This window comes from Primulina tabacum, chromosome 2 (genome assembly GCF_025594145.1).
Source record: "Primulina tabacum isolate GXHZ01 chromosome 2, ASM2559414v2, whole genome shotgun sequence".
NCBI classification, from domain to species: Eukaryota; Viridiplantae; Streptophyta; class Magnoliopsida; order Lamiales; family Gesneriaceae; genus Primulina; species Primulina tabacum.
Window position 1 is genome coordinate 16,412,344 of NC_134551.1, and position 13,472 is coordinate 16,425,815.

At 32.6% G+C, this 13,472-nt stretch overlaps 1 non-coding gene across 1 annotated transcript; it reads right to left on the reverse strand.

Moving 5' to 3' along the window:
- Window positions 1-8,007: 8,007 nt before the first annotated feature.
- Window positions 8,008-8,118, reverse strand: LOC142538140 (small nucleolar RNA R71). The gene has a single exon (XR_012818679.1). It is a non-coding gene; the product is annotated as a small nucleolar RNA R71 (small nucleolar RNA).
- Window positions 8,119-13,472: the final 5,354 nt, after the last annotated feature.

The window sequence follows — 13,472 nt, forward strand, 5'->3', positions numbered from 1 at the left end:
AAAATTAATTCGACTAGTGACCTTGAATCATAAATATTTTCTTTAAAAATATATGTGTCCCATAAAGCATTCATAATATTCACAATTAACCTATAGCCCAAAAAGTAAAACGTCAATACTAAAATCCAAAAATCAACAAAGTCCAATTCCACCACAAAACCAACATGCGTTAAAATCAAATAATTTCTTATTTCATATCATATCATGTATAAAAATTCCAGAGCATATAAAACATTTATCATCATAAAGCTATTAAACATGTGACGTAAACATATAAGCCATGTACTTATGCAAGTAACATAATAAAATCATATAAAGCATGTAAACTTACAAATTGAGGCTTGACGACTGATCTTTCCGGCGCTGATGGTGGCACAACCCTTTACAGAACCATTGCTCTGATACCAACTGAAACGTCTGCTTATTCGTTTTCTTAAAAAGCACTAGAAATTTTTTTTTTAAAACCTCACATAGCATCGGCCGAATTGCATACACAAGCATAAAATATTTTTGACATCATTTTAAAATAAATCAACCAACTAACATTTGAAAAATATAGTACATACTATAACCTCTCAAAAACCACTCATAAATAAAACGTCGTAAAAATATCTTTAACATAACTCAAAATCATAAATCATAACTAGTGCGGAAAACTAGCGTCGGTCCTCGGGTTATGTGCACCTTCAGTCCAGTCAAGTCTACCATCAAGACCTCCATTATCATATTCATAATCACCTGCATCAATCACACCTAGTGAGTCTAAAGACTCAACACGTCATATCATTGAGAACAAGTAATACGTAATACAGTTAACATATAACAGTGAAAAATACTTGTACTTAAAATATCATTTTCATGAAGATGCATAAATATTAACATTTTCGTAAAAATTTTCATGATGCATAAAACTTTTAAATAAAAATATTTTCATAATCTTATCATAAACATTTTCATATAAACATAAACATATTCATATTCATATCAACATATTCATGTCCTCATATTCATATTCATATTCGTGTTCGTGTTTGTTGAATTCAGATAGTTGATTGTGACTTTCATATACGTGTTGGGCGATGGATCCATCTACATGTAACCACAGTACTGGGCGGCGGGGACACCAGCGACACTCTCACCCGTCAACTGGGCATTGGCCTTACGTATTAACATATCATCATATACATATAAATATCCGTATCGAAGGAAATGCGATCGTCGGGCTCCCACTGGGACCATAACCCTCACGATATCTCCAACATATCATCGTGTTAGTCACAATCCTTTCACATCCTTCAACATGTTATCATCACTTAATACAAATCATGCATATAACATTTTTCTTTTTAAACCAAGCATGCAACATGTCTTTTAATTTCCATATTAAATCATAAAACTTTCTTAGACATTTAAAAATCATAATTTAACCATGAACATTTCATAAACATTTAAAAATAATCATAATATCATAAAAACAGCATTTAGGGCACTGCCATGACATTTACTAATTTTTGGTGTAAAAAGACTGTTTTACCCCTGGACTTGACAATTTACGTTTTTGACTTTTTTTCTTGATATCTTGACTCTTAAATGTCCCAAATAATTATTTAAGCTTGCATGAATTTTATCATATTTTTATTTGGCTTAAATCGATGATTTTTAATTTATTATTTAAATATGACATATTAATGCGCTTTATTCTCGAATTAAACCAAACCTTAATATAAAATTTTCAAATTAAAAACTTAGACTTATAGTAATTATTTAAGCTTAAACCAAATTTTTCATAATTTTATAAAGCATAAAACTAGGCGTTTAAATTAACTAGTTAATTAGCGTTTTGTGCGGCGATTAAATCCCGAATAAATTCAAAACTCGTTATTTTGATCCCAAATTTCTAACATAAAATTTTTAAGATTTATTCTACCCTTCCAAGACATGAGCCACCCCCGTGGACCCATTGATCAATTTTTCCTTCTTAAATTTTCGTTTTTGACCCTTAATCGAACGCACCGAGCCATCTCCTAATTTACTCGAGCCACGCCCGAGCCACCTTCAGCCAAAACCTAGCCAACCCATCTAGGGATCCTACTAACCAAGCCCAGCCCAAAGAACATGACCCTAACCCGCTCAAAAACTTGCTGAAAGTCGACCCAGAATCTGTATGTGTGTGCGTGAGACTCCATGTGCTTCTAGGACTCCTAGCCAACTTAGGACACCTCCAGCCGAGCCACCACCAAGCCCACCTGACTCTAACCATCCGTGGACCATGCCCAGCTCCTACCAAGCATAGCCCATCCAATTAAACTCACGCATGAACCACCCGAAGTGAACAGAAGCTGCACATAAGGTTGCCACTCATTCTACAAGACTCCTAGCCACCCTAGGACTCCTCTAGCCTCTTAACCAGCGATCACCTCGGTCCCTCACCGACCCTGGACCATGCCCAGACCCAGCCTAAGCCTAGCCCAGCCCCTGAACCCAAGCAACGAACCCCTTGAAACAAGAACAAGTTGCGCGCCTTCCTCCCATACGTTGCTGCTATCACCTTGCGTGGAGGCTTCTACCCAGCCACCACCTAGCCCAGCCATTCCTACCCCTCTCTAGACCATCCTTGGCCACCGTCCAGACCACCTAGCCCAGCCCTCTCTCAAGCTTCCCTCTGCAAGCTCTCGGCCAAACAGGAACAAGCTACGGGAAGAGTCCTATCAACCGAGGACTCTCCTCCAGCCCTGCTGCCCGAGTCCTAGCCCAGCTATGGCCCCTCCTAGGACCTAACTGTTTCTCATACGCACCCTACTTAAGACCTGGACGAGCCCCAAGTGACCATGCATGGCAACCAAGCCTCAAGACCGCTTACAAGCCAACACACCTACAGTTCTTGTTCTGAAATAAACCCACGGTTGTCCAGTTTTTTTCCCTTAAATTTTGTCCTGTTTTTACTACAATTTATTCATATAACAACCCAGAAACCTTAACTAAACATGGCAGCCCCTTCACACATGCTTAACATAATTTTGGATCAAAATTCATGAATTTATTACATGTATGTGCAATATTCCCAAAATAATCATAAGAAATTCATGCTTTTCATGCACACGATATTTAAAACGATAATACGATGTGATAGATGAGAAAAGGAGATATATGGCGTGCCTTTGCATTTTAAATGCACGATAAAAAAACGTTGACGACGAAGAACGGAGTGAAACCTTTGGCTTGATTTTCTTTGCAACTTATGAATTTTCCTTGATGAATATTAGGTGTGTATCGTGTAGAATTTGCTGGAGAGAGTTTGTAATTGTAGGGGAAGGTGGGGCGTGTGTTTTAGGGATTATTGGGTGGGTTATGGGGTTTAATTGTATAATATATAGTTTAATTAAACACTAATCAAGCCTTGGCCCATTAAGAGATTAATTAGGCCCATTAGTACTTAATTAAAATATTAAAAATAATTTAATTTAAATAAGTTTGTGAATTTATTAGTCGGGTTGCCAAAAAGCTCGTATTTTAGTTGAAAAACCAACACCGATAAAACTTACGTTTCGGCGTATAAAATCACCTCAAAACCCTTTATTTTCAAAAATAATAAAAAGCATCGACCATATTTTAAATAATTAAAAATAATTATTTAATAAAAAAAATTTTCAGCCATCGGTCCCCGTTCCTTGATCGTCACTTGAATATTCATAAAAATCAATTTTTATGCAACAATGTAGAAAAATATATTTTAAACATGTAAATATGCACAACATAATTAATTCATGCAATTAAAACATTTAATTAAAATACAGGAGAATTTAATAATTCAAATGCATGTGGTTCGCGTGGACCTTTAAATTTTCAGGGCGTTACAACAACAGTGACGCTATCTCAAGCGCATATCCCTAAAAGGATGGCGGGAACTCCGTGAACCTCATCATAGACCAAACCATGTCCATAAAAGTCCGGTTACGACACTCTGAAACACCATTCAACTGTGGTGTAGCAGGCGGAGTCACTGCGAGAAAATCACATTCTCCCTAAGATACTCTTGGAACTCGGCACTCAAGTACTCACCACCTCCATCCGATCGAAGTGACTTGATGCTTCGTCCCAACTGTTTCTCTACTTCACTTCTGAATTCTTTGAACCTTTCAAAGGCTTCAGATTTGTATTTCATCAAATACATATATCCATACCTCGAAAAGTCATCGGTAAAGGTGATGAAGTAGGCATGTCCATGCTTAGTGGTGATGCTAAGCGGACCGCACACATCGGTGTGGATCAAATCCAATAACCCTTTGGCTCGCTCCACATGGCCCTTAAAGGGAATTTTGGTCATCTTTCCTTTTAGAGAGGATTCACAATTTTGGAGAGAATTAATATCAGACATATCAAACATGCCAACTCTTACTAGCTTGTTCATCCTTCTTAGGGAAATATGTCCTAATCGAGCATGCCATAATTGTGCCGAATTTAGAGTATCTTGTTTTTGCCTGTTTGTTGTTGTTATTGCTTGGACATTTTTTAGGGGAATATCTTTCAATTTTAAGTTATAGATCGTTTTCAAGTTCTCCAGTATCAATTAAACATTCATTCTTGTAAATGTTGCAAAAACCTTTGCTAAATAAACAAGAATATCCATCTTGATCAATCATAGAAATGGAAACAATGTTTTTCACCAACTCAGGTATAAACAAAACATCTCTCCAAATTAACTTAAAATCATTGTTCAACAATAAGTAAACATCTCCTACGGCCTTGGCAGCAACTCTTGCTCCATTGCTCATCCTCAAGAAGGTCTCACCTTCCTTAAGTCTTCTACTTCTTCTCATCACCTGTAAATCTTTATAGAGATGTGAGCCACAGCCGGTATCTAATAACCAAGAAGTAGAGTTAATTGAAATGTTTACTTCAATGTAGAACATACCATTTCCAGAACCTTTCTGGGTAAGATATTCTCTGCAGTTACGGCTCCAATGTCCAGGCTTCTTGCAGTGATGACATACATCAACAGTCTTGTCAGCCGTCACTGGTATGGCTGCCACAGCGGGACTCGGAGATTGCCTTTTCAAGGGCACGTTCTTCTTGGGATGTTGGAAAGAACTATTCTTTCCCTTCCCATGTGGACCAATCTTCGTACCAGATGAAGAACCCACATAAAGAGTCGACTTCTCATCATTCATAGAATCCTGCATATAATACTTGGCCTTCAAGTCATGGTCACACCATTCCTTGTAAGTCTGCAATTCCTCGGGAGTGCAGTCAGTCAGAGCCTCAACAGGGGGCGATTCAGTCTGTGTATATGCTATCCTTTCCGAGTTCAAGACGATTTTTAGGTTTCTTAGCCAATTGAGGTAATTAGGTCCGGTTAATATGTGTTTGTCGAGTATTGCAGATAATGGGTTGCGAATCGAAGACATTGTCAAATTTGTACTTAAAAGTAAAACAGATAAATGTTAATGACTATTTTAAAATATTTAGTAAGATATAAAGTATATACTTTTACTTTATAAATCTTCGGTCCGACTGTTTTGACATCTTTCACTACCCTCTAGTGAAAACGGGAAACTCCTTTCCTCAGTAGGTACGTAAGGTCCAATTTGCAAATTATGATCCCGAATAATATCAGCCAATCATAATTCCTAAAAGGTAGTTTTCAATTGCATCTGCATGCAACCCTCTACGTAAAATTTTGTCTCACGTTTGATTAGGACCCAATAATATGACGTCGTTCATCTTTACATGTCAAGCCTTACTGATGAAACTTAAAATTAATAATTTATTATATGTTAAAATCTGTATTTTAAAATTTAAGTTTCATTAAAATTATAAAATTATGTTATTTTAGTATTGTTTGTTTATATTTAATTGTCTTACTAAATATGTTTTATTTTCAGGTTTTCTACGTGTTGGTAAAATAATGATAACTCAAGCTAGAAAATTCAAATGGAGGTAACTCAAACATGTTTGGAATCCTTGAGAAATTATCTACAACTTTGCAGAAGACATGATTGCCTAAAAAGTTCATTAAGATAATCAAATTGTGCAAATATCAGAAGGAGGACAAATTTACTTTTACTATGACCAGCATATAGTAAAAAAATCATAACTATTTCAATATTTAACCAAATGAGGTGAACCAAGTGGCCAAATTCATCTACAGACAATTCCCCACATGTTTACCGTTTTGAGCAGAGTCAAATTCGTTGATTAAAGTCGTGGAACAAAGCATTGAAAGAAGGAACATGGAATTGAACTTGGAGGAGACAAAGAATACTATTGCAACTACATGGCATTAATAAAACTTTTGACCCTTTCTCTCATTTGGCCTATAAATAGAGGCCTTGTGCTAGCTTGAGAATCATTCTATCTCATTGTAAAATATAATGTGAGTGTGTATCAAAGTTCTAAGTTCCAATATATTTTCTTTCATGTTCTCAACTATGAGTGATATTTTAGTATTGATCAAAAGTAAGCTTATGGCAAGCTAAATCTATTATGTCAAGGTGAAGAGGATGCATTCTTGGTGAAGTAAGATTGTTTATATTTTGTATATTCTTTCTTTATTTCTTTTCATTTAGCTAACTTATTTTTGTTGTAGGTATAAAAATGAATTATTTGTTGTTATCAATTTACATCAAATGCTTGATACCATTAAAGTGGTTATCTTGATTTGTTGTTTAATTTTTATAAAATAAATATTTCATCACTTATTATTATATATATATAGATATATATAAATATATATTTATAGAATAATATCATAATATTTCATTTAGACGATAGTGTGGCTCTGCCGGTTGTTCTAAATGAAATATTATGATTTAATACTAACATCTAACAATCTAACATTTACTTTATCGCAACTAACTTTTATTTTTTGCATCTAACTTTTACTTTCTCGCAACTAACTTTTACTTTCTCGCAACTAACTTTTACTTTTCCGCAACTAACATTTACTTTATCGCAACTAACTTATTAAATCAATATATTTCATTTAAGCAATAGCGTGGCCCTGCCGGTTGTTCTAAATGAAATATAATGATTTAATTTAACATTTACTTTATGCAATTATTTATTTATATAGTTATAATTATAATCATAGGTACTATATATAAAATATCGGTTAATTCGGTATTTTCTATAGTGGGAACTATATTACATTATGTGTGTGTTTAATTTTCTTGGAACCATTATTTATGGTGGTTTCTTTTGTTTTACTTTTAGTTAAACAATATTACATAAACATAGAATAAATCCTCAAGCCTTGACAAAATTTATAATTTGTAAACTTCATTATTGCATTTGGTAATCTATAAATAAATAAATTTAAACTCAAAATAACCTCTCTGAGGATCGATCTCGTACTTACGAAATATATTACTTGCAGACAACCTACACTTGGGTGAATTATTATTTAAGTAGTAGCAAGTTTTTGGCGCCGTTGCCGGGAGGTATAAATTAAGTTTATATTTGTTAATTATGTTTTATTTATAAGTATTTTGTTGTTTTTTTTTTTTGTATGAGTATTTGGAGTCGAAAAAAAATTGGTAGACTTATTCGAGTATCTGAAAATAATTTAAACATGGATGATAATTCAAATAATCAAGATAATGATAATAATAATAATAATAATAATAATAATAATAATAATCAAGAACATGATCAATTAAGAACACTTAGGTACAATATGAACCCTATTAGAACTCGTGCCCCATCTTGTTTAGTTTTTCCTCCTGATGCATCTAATTTCAACTTCAAACCTCAAATTATTCAACTTTTACCAAATTTTCATGGCTTAGATTCTGAAAATCCATATTTGCATCTAAGAGAATTTGAGAAAGTTTGTAACACTTATAATGATCAAAATTGTAGCATGGATATAGTTCGATTATAGCTTTTCCCTTTTTCTTTAAAAGATAAAGCTAAAACATGGCTACAAAATTTAAGATCAAGTTCACTAAGATCATGGGAAGAAATGCAACAACAATTTCTCAAAAAGTTTTTCCCTTCCCATAGAACAAACTCTTTTAAAAGACAAATTACAACTTTTTCTCAAAAACAAGGAGAAACGTTTTATCAATGTTGGGATAGATATAATGAATTACTTAATACATGCCCACATCATGGTTTTGAAACATGGAGAATAGTTTCTCACTTTTATGAAGGTCTAATACCTAAAGATAGGCAAATGATAGAATTCATGTGTAATGGAACTTTTGAAGATAAAAACCCAAATGAAGCTATGGAATATTTGGATTCATTAGCAGAAAATGCTCAAATTTGGGATAATATAGGCACAATAGAACCACCAACAACTAAAAAAAATAATTCAACAAATGTGGGTGGTATCTATAATCTTAAAGATGATATAGATATTCAAGCTAAACTTGCATCTTTAGCGAGAAAAATTGAGTCATTAGAAATGAAAAAGAGTGGTCAATTAAAAAGTATTCAAGAAATTGTTTGTCATATATGTGATACACATGATCATGCTACAAAAGATCGTCCAACATTACCTTCATTTAAAGAATGTCTCCATGAACAAGCAAATTATGTTAACAATTATAAAAAACCAATACTAGATCCTTTTTCACCATCATATAATCTTGGATGGAAAAATCATCCTCATTTTAGTTGGAGGAATGATAATAATGCACAACCGTCACAACAATATTTTCAAAATAACCAAAATCATCAAGGTTATATTCCTTATGTTACACCTCCAAGAAAAAACTTTGAAGATGTAATCCATGCATTTATCCAAAAGCAAGAGTCTATCAATATTCAAAATTGTCAATCTATGAGTGATTTGAAAGAAACTCTTGCAAAATTTGCATCTGCACTTAATATTCATGAAAAAGGAAAATTTCCATCTCAACCTCAACCTAATCCTTAAAATCAAAATCAAGAATTAAAAAATGAAAAAATTGATCAAATAAAATCTGTTATTACCCTTAGAAGTGGTAAAATAGTTAATGATCCATATAGTAATGAAAACAAGGATCATTTAAAATCAAAGAGTAAGGATGATAATCCTGATACTTTTGAGAATGATGATACCTTAAATTTTAAGAATAATATGGTGAATGATAAATCATCTGAAATAGTAAATAAGTCAAATAAACATCCACCATTTCCTCATGCATTAACAAATCATAAAAAACAAAAAAGTGATTCTGATATCTATGAAGTTTTTAAACAAGTGAAGATAATATTCCATTATTAGATGCTATTAAACAAGTGCCTTCTTATGCAAAATTTTTAAAAGACTTATGTACTGTAAAGAGAAAATTGCATGTGAAGAAAAAAGCATTTTTGGCTGAACAAGTAAGTTCTATTCTTCAAAATAATTCTAGTTTAAAATATAAAGATCCTGGTTGTCCAACAATTTCATGTATTATTGGAGAAAATAAAATTAAAAAGCTTTGTTGGATTTGGGAGCAAGTGTGAATTTACTTCCTTATTCAGTTTATGAAAAACTTAATTTAGGAGAATTAAAACCCACTTCTGTTACTCTCTTACTCGCGGATAGGTCAATCAAAATACCTAGAGGTATTGTAGAAGATGTGTTGGTTCAAGTTGATAAATTCATATATCCTGTAGATTTTATTGTTTTGGATACACAACCAATAGAAGTACATAATGAAATTCCAGTAATATTGGGACGACCATTTCTAGCAACTTCAAATGCTTTAATTAATTGTCGAAATGGAATAATGAAATTGTCTTTTGGAAATATGACTCTAGAACTTAATGTGTTCAATTTATGTAAACAACCAAGTATTAATGAAAATGAATATGATAATGAAATTGAAACAATTGTGGAAGAAAATATACAAGAAGAAAACTTAAATCAAAATCTGAAGTTTTTTCAAAAGAAAGTTTTGAGTCTAAAATTAATTTTAAAAAAGATAATAATACAAAACTTGAATTAAAATTTTTACCATTAGAATTGAAATATGTATTTCTTGGTGAAAATAAAACATTTTCTGTTGTAATTTCTTCCACTCTTTTGCCAAATCAAGAAGAAGATTTGATTAAATTACTTAAAAAATATAAAAATGCAATTGGATGGACTTTGAAAGATATAAAAGGTATGAATTCTTTAATTTGTACACATAAAATTCACTTGAAAGAAAATGCTAAAACATATCAACAACCACAAAGAAGGTTAAATCCACATATGAAGGAAGTTGTTAAGAATGAAGTATTAAAACTATTAGACGCTGGAATTATCTATCCAATTTCAGATAGTAAATGGGTAAGTCCAACACAAGTAGTACCTAAAAAGTCAGGCATCACTGTTATAAAAAATGAAAAGGGAGAGTTATTATAAGCTAGGATTCCATCTAGTTGGCGTATGTGTATTGATTATAGAAAATTAAATGATGCAACTAGAAAAGATCATTTCCCACTACCATTTTTAGATCAAATTCTAGAAAAAGTAGTAGAAAATTCTTATTACTGTTTTCTTGATGGGTATTTGGGGTATTATCAAATACCTATATCATTAGAAGATCAAGAAAAAACTACTTTTACTTGTCCTTTCGGAACTTTTGCATTTAAAAGAATGTCATTTGGTTTATGTAATGCTCCGGCTACTTTTCAAAGATGCATGTTAAGTATTTTCAGTGATATGATTGAAGAATATGTAGAAGTTACTGTTTTTGGAAACTCATTTGAAAATTGTCTTAAAAATCTAGAAGAAGTATTAAAAAGATGTGAAGAAAAAAATCTTGTTTTAAATTAGGAAAAATGTCATTATATGGTTAAATCTGGGATTGTTTTAGGACATGTGATATCTGAAAAAGGAATTGAAGTTGATAAAGCCAAAGTTGATGTTATTGCTAATTTAATATCACCAAAATTGGTCAAAGAAGTTCGATCATTCTTGGGTCATGCAGGAGTTTATAGAAGGTTTATAAAAAATTTCAGCATAATATCTAAACCAATTTCAAATCTTTTAACAAAAGATACACAATTTGAATGGACTCAGAAATGTGAAAATGCTTTTAATAAAATTATTAATCTTTTAGTTACATCACCTATTTTACAACCTCCAGATTGGTCTTTACCATTTGAATTAATGTGTGATGCAAATGATTATGCTATAGGAGCTGTGTTAGGACAAAGAAAAGAAGGAAAACCTTATGCAATCTATTATTCTAGTAGAACCTTAAATAGTGCCCAAATAAATTATTCAACTACTGAAAAAGAATTACTTTCAGTAGTATTTGCATTAGATAAGTTTCGATCTTATTTAATTGGTTCTACTACTATTGTTTACACCGATCATTCTGCCATAAAATATTTATCAAATAAACAAGATGCTAAGCCAAGATTAATACGGTGAATTTTATTGTTACAAGAATTTGATATTATAATTAAAGATAAAAAAGGAAAAGAAAATGTTGTAGCCGATCATTTATCTAGAATAATGACTAAATCATCTCATAATGAAATACCAAAAAATGAAAATTTTTCAGATGATCAGTTGTTTTATGCTACTATTATGCCCTGGTTTGCTAACATTGTAAATTTTCTTGTGACAAATAAAATGCATTCTCATTGGAATTCACAGGATAAGAATAAATTCTTGATAGAAGATAAAAAAATTTATTGGGATGATCCTTACTTATTTAAGTATTGTCCTGACCAAATTTTTCGACGATGCATACCCGACAATGAAGTAAGTAATGTTATTAAATTTTGTCATTCTGAAGCATGCGGAGGTCATTTTTCATCCAATAAAATAGCTACAAAAATCTTACAATGTGGATTTTATTGGCCGTCTTTATTCAAAGATACACATTTATTTTGCAAATCTTGTGAAAACTGTCAGAAGATGAGATCAATTTCAAAACGAAACATGATGCCTTTAAATCCAATCATAATTATTGAAATATTTGATAGTTGGGGGATAGATTTTATGGGTCAATTTTCATTATCTTTTGGATATACGTACATTTTAGTCGCTGTTGATTATGTTTCAAAATGGATTGAAGCAATTGCATGTAGAACTAATGATCATAAAGTTGTTATAAAATTTTTAAAAGAAAATATTTTTAGCCGATTTGGAATACCTAGAGCAATAATTAGTGATGGGGGAAGTCATTTTATAAATAAATCATTTTCTTCTTTGTTAAGAAAATATGGCATTACACATAAAGTTTCTACCCCATATCATCCTCAAAGTAATGGTCAAGTTGAACTTGCAAATAGAGAAATAAAACAAATTTTAGAAAAAACAGTTAATCCAAATCGAAAAGATTGGTCTTTAAGATTAACTGATGCATTATGGGTATATAGAACTGCATTTAAAACATCATTAGGGATGTCACCATATAGGTTAGTTTTTGGTAAGCATTGTCATTTACCGGTTGAACTTGAACATAAAGCTTATTGGGCAATTAAAGCATTTAATATTAATTTAGATGATGCATCTAAATTAAGAAAATTGCAAATAAATGAACTTGAAGAATTAAGAAATGATGCATATGAAAATGTTAGAGTAGGTGCCCTCGAGCCAAGTGTTGGCCGAGTGTTCACAATGAAACTCTATGTATAAGCAATCTTTATTTTAGTAATATTTGATATTATTATTATGGCACATCTTTATCTGTATACCCATGCTAGTTGCATAGATAAAGCCCTTGAATATACAAATGGTAGAAAGAATATGAGATGCTCATATGATGAGTATCATGAAACTCATATTTGTAATACTGTATATTCTAAACGGTTCCTAGTCGATTCAGCCGCCACTAAGAAGGATATAGGCCGCTCGAGTTCGAGACTAGTATCTGCGATGTGAGTACCATGTTTCATTGGTAGGGGACATTGTGATGTCCGAACATGCAGATAGTTGCTCCTTGTTGAGTGCACTGAACAACCCTCCATAAAAGGACTTTCCAAGTGGTTCTCACTTATCGAGTGGAAACGTCCTAGTTTATGGTTGTACACCATTAGTCCTTATGACCCGGGACAACATTGAGACTCTATGTGCTAGAATTACACTTTGACTTGTTTACCGACTCTCATGGGGTCATCAGGTGGCAAGGTTGGGTGTTCTGTCGAAACACATAGGAGTCGATGCATTGTAGTCGGGAATTCACCGCTTCTCTTCGGGTATGGATATCCTATGTGTTATCATGTGTATGTAGGTTGAAATCTCTGGCCAGAGTATGGTGGTAATTATGAAAGGGGTTTCATAGATTACACCATCGATGCAACTACGACATGACACATAGTATCGATTCATTGACAACTTTCGATAAACCAATGGTTGTCGAATCGGTCGGGATATATGAGTTGAAGGGACCGTACTGTACGCTAACCATAATTGAATGGTTTTTGCAGGCACTATCATTTGATACCTAGGGAATCATGTAAGCGATGCTGCTAGGCGTTTAACATGATTGGTTGGGTACTATCAGACTTGAGTTCTGACGTTCTTGTTATCAAGGAGTTGATAAATAAGAATG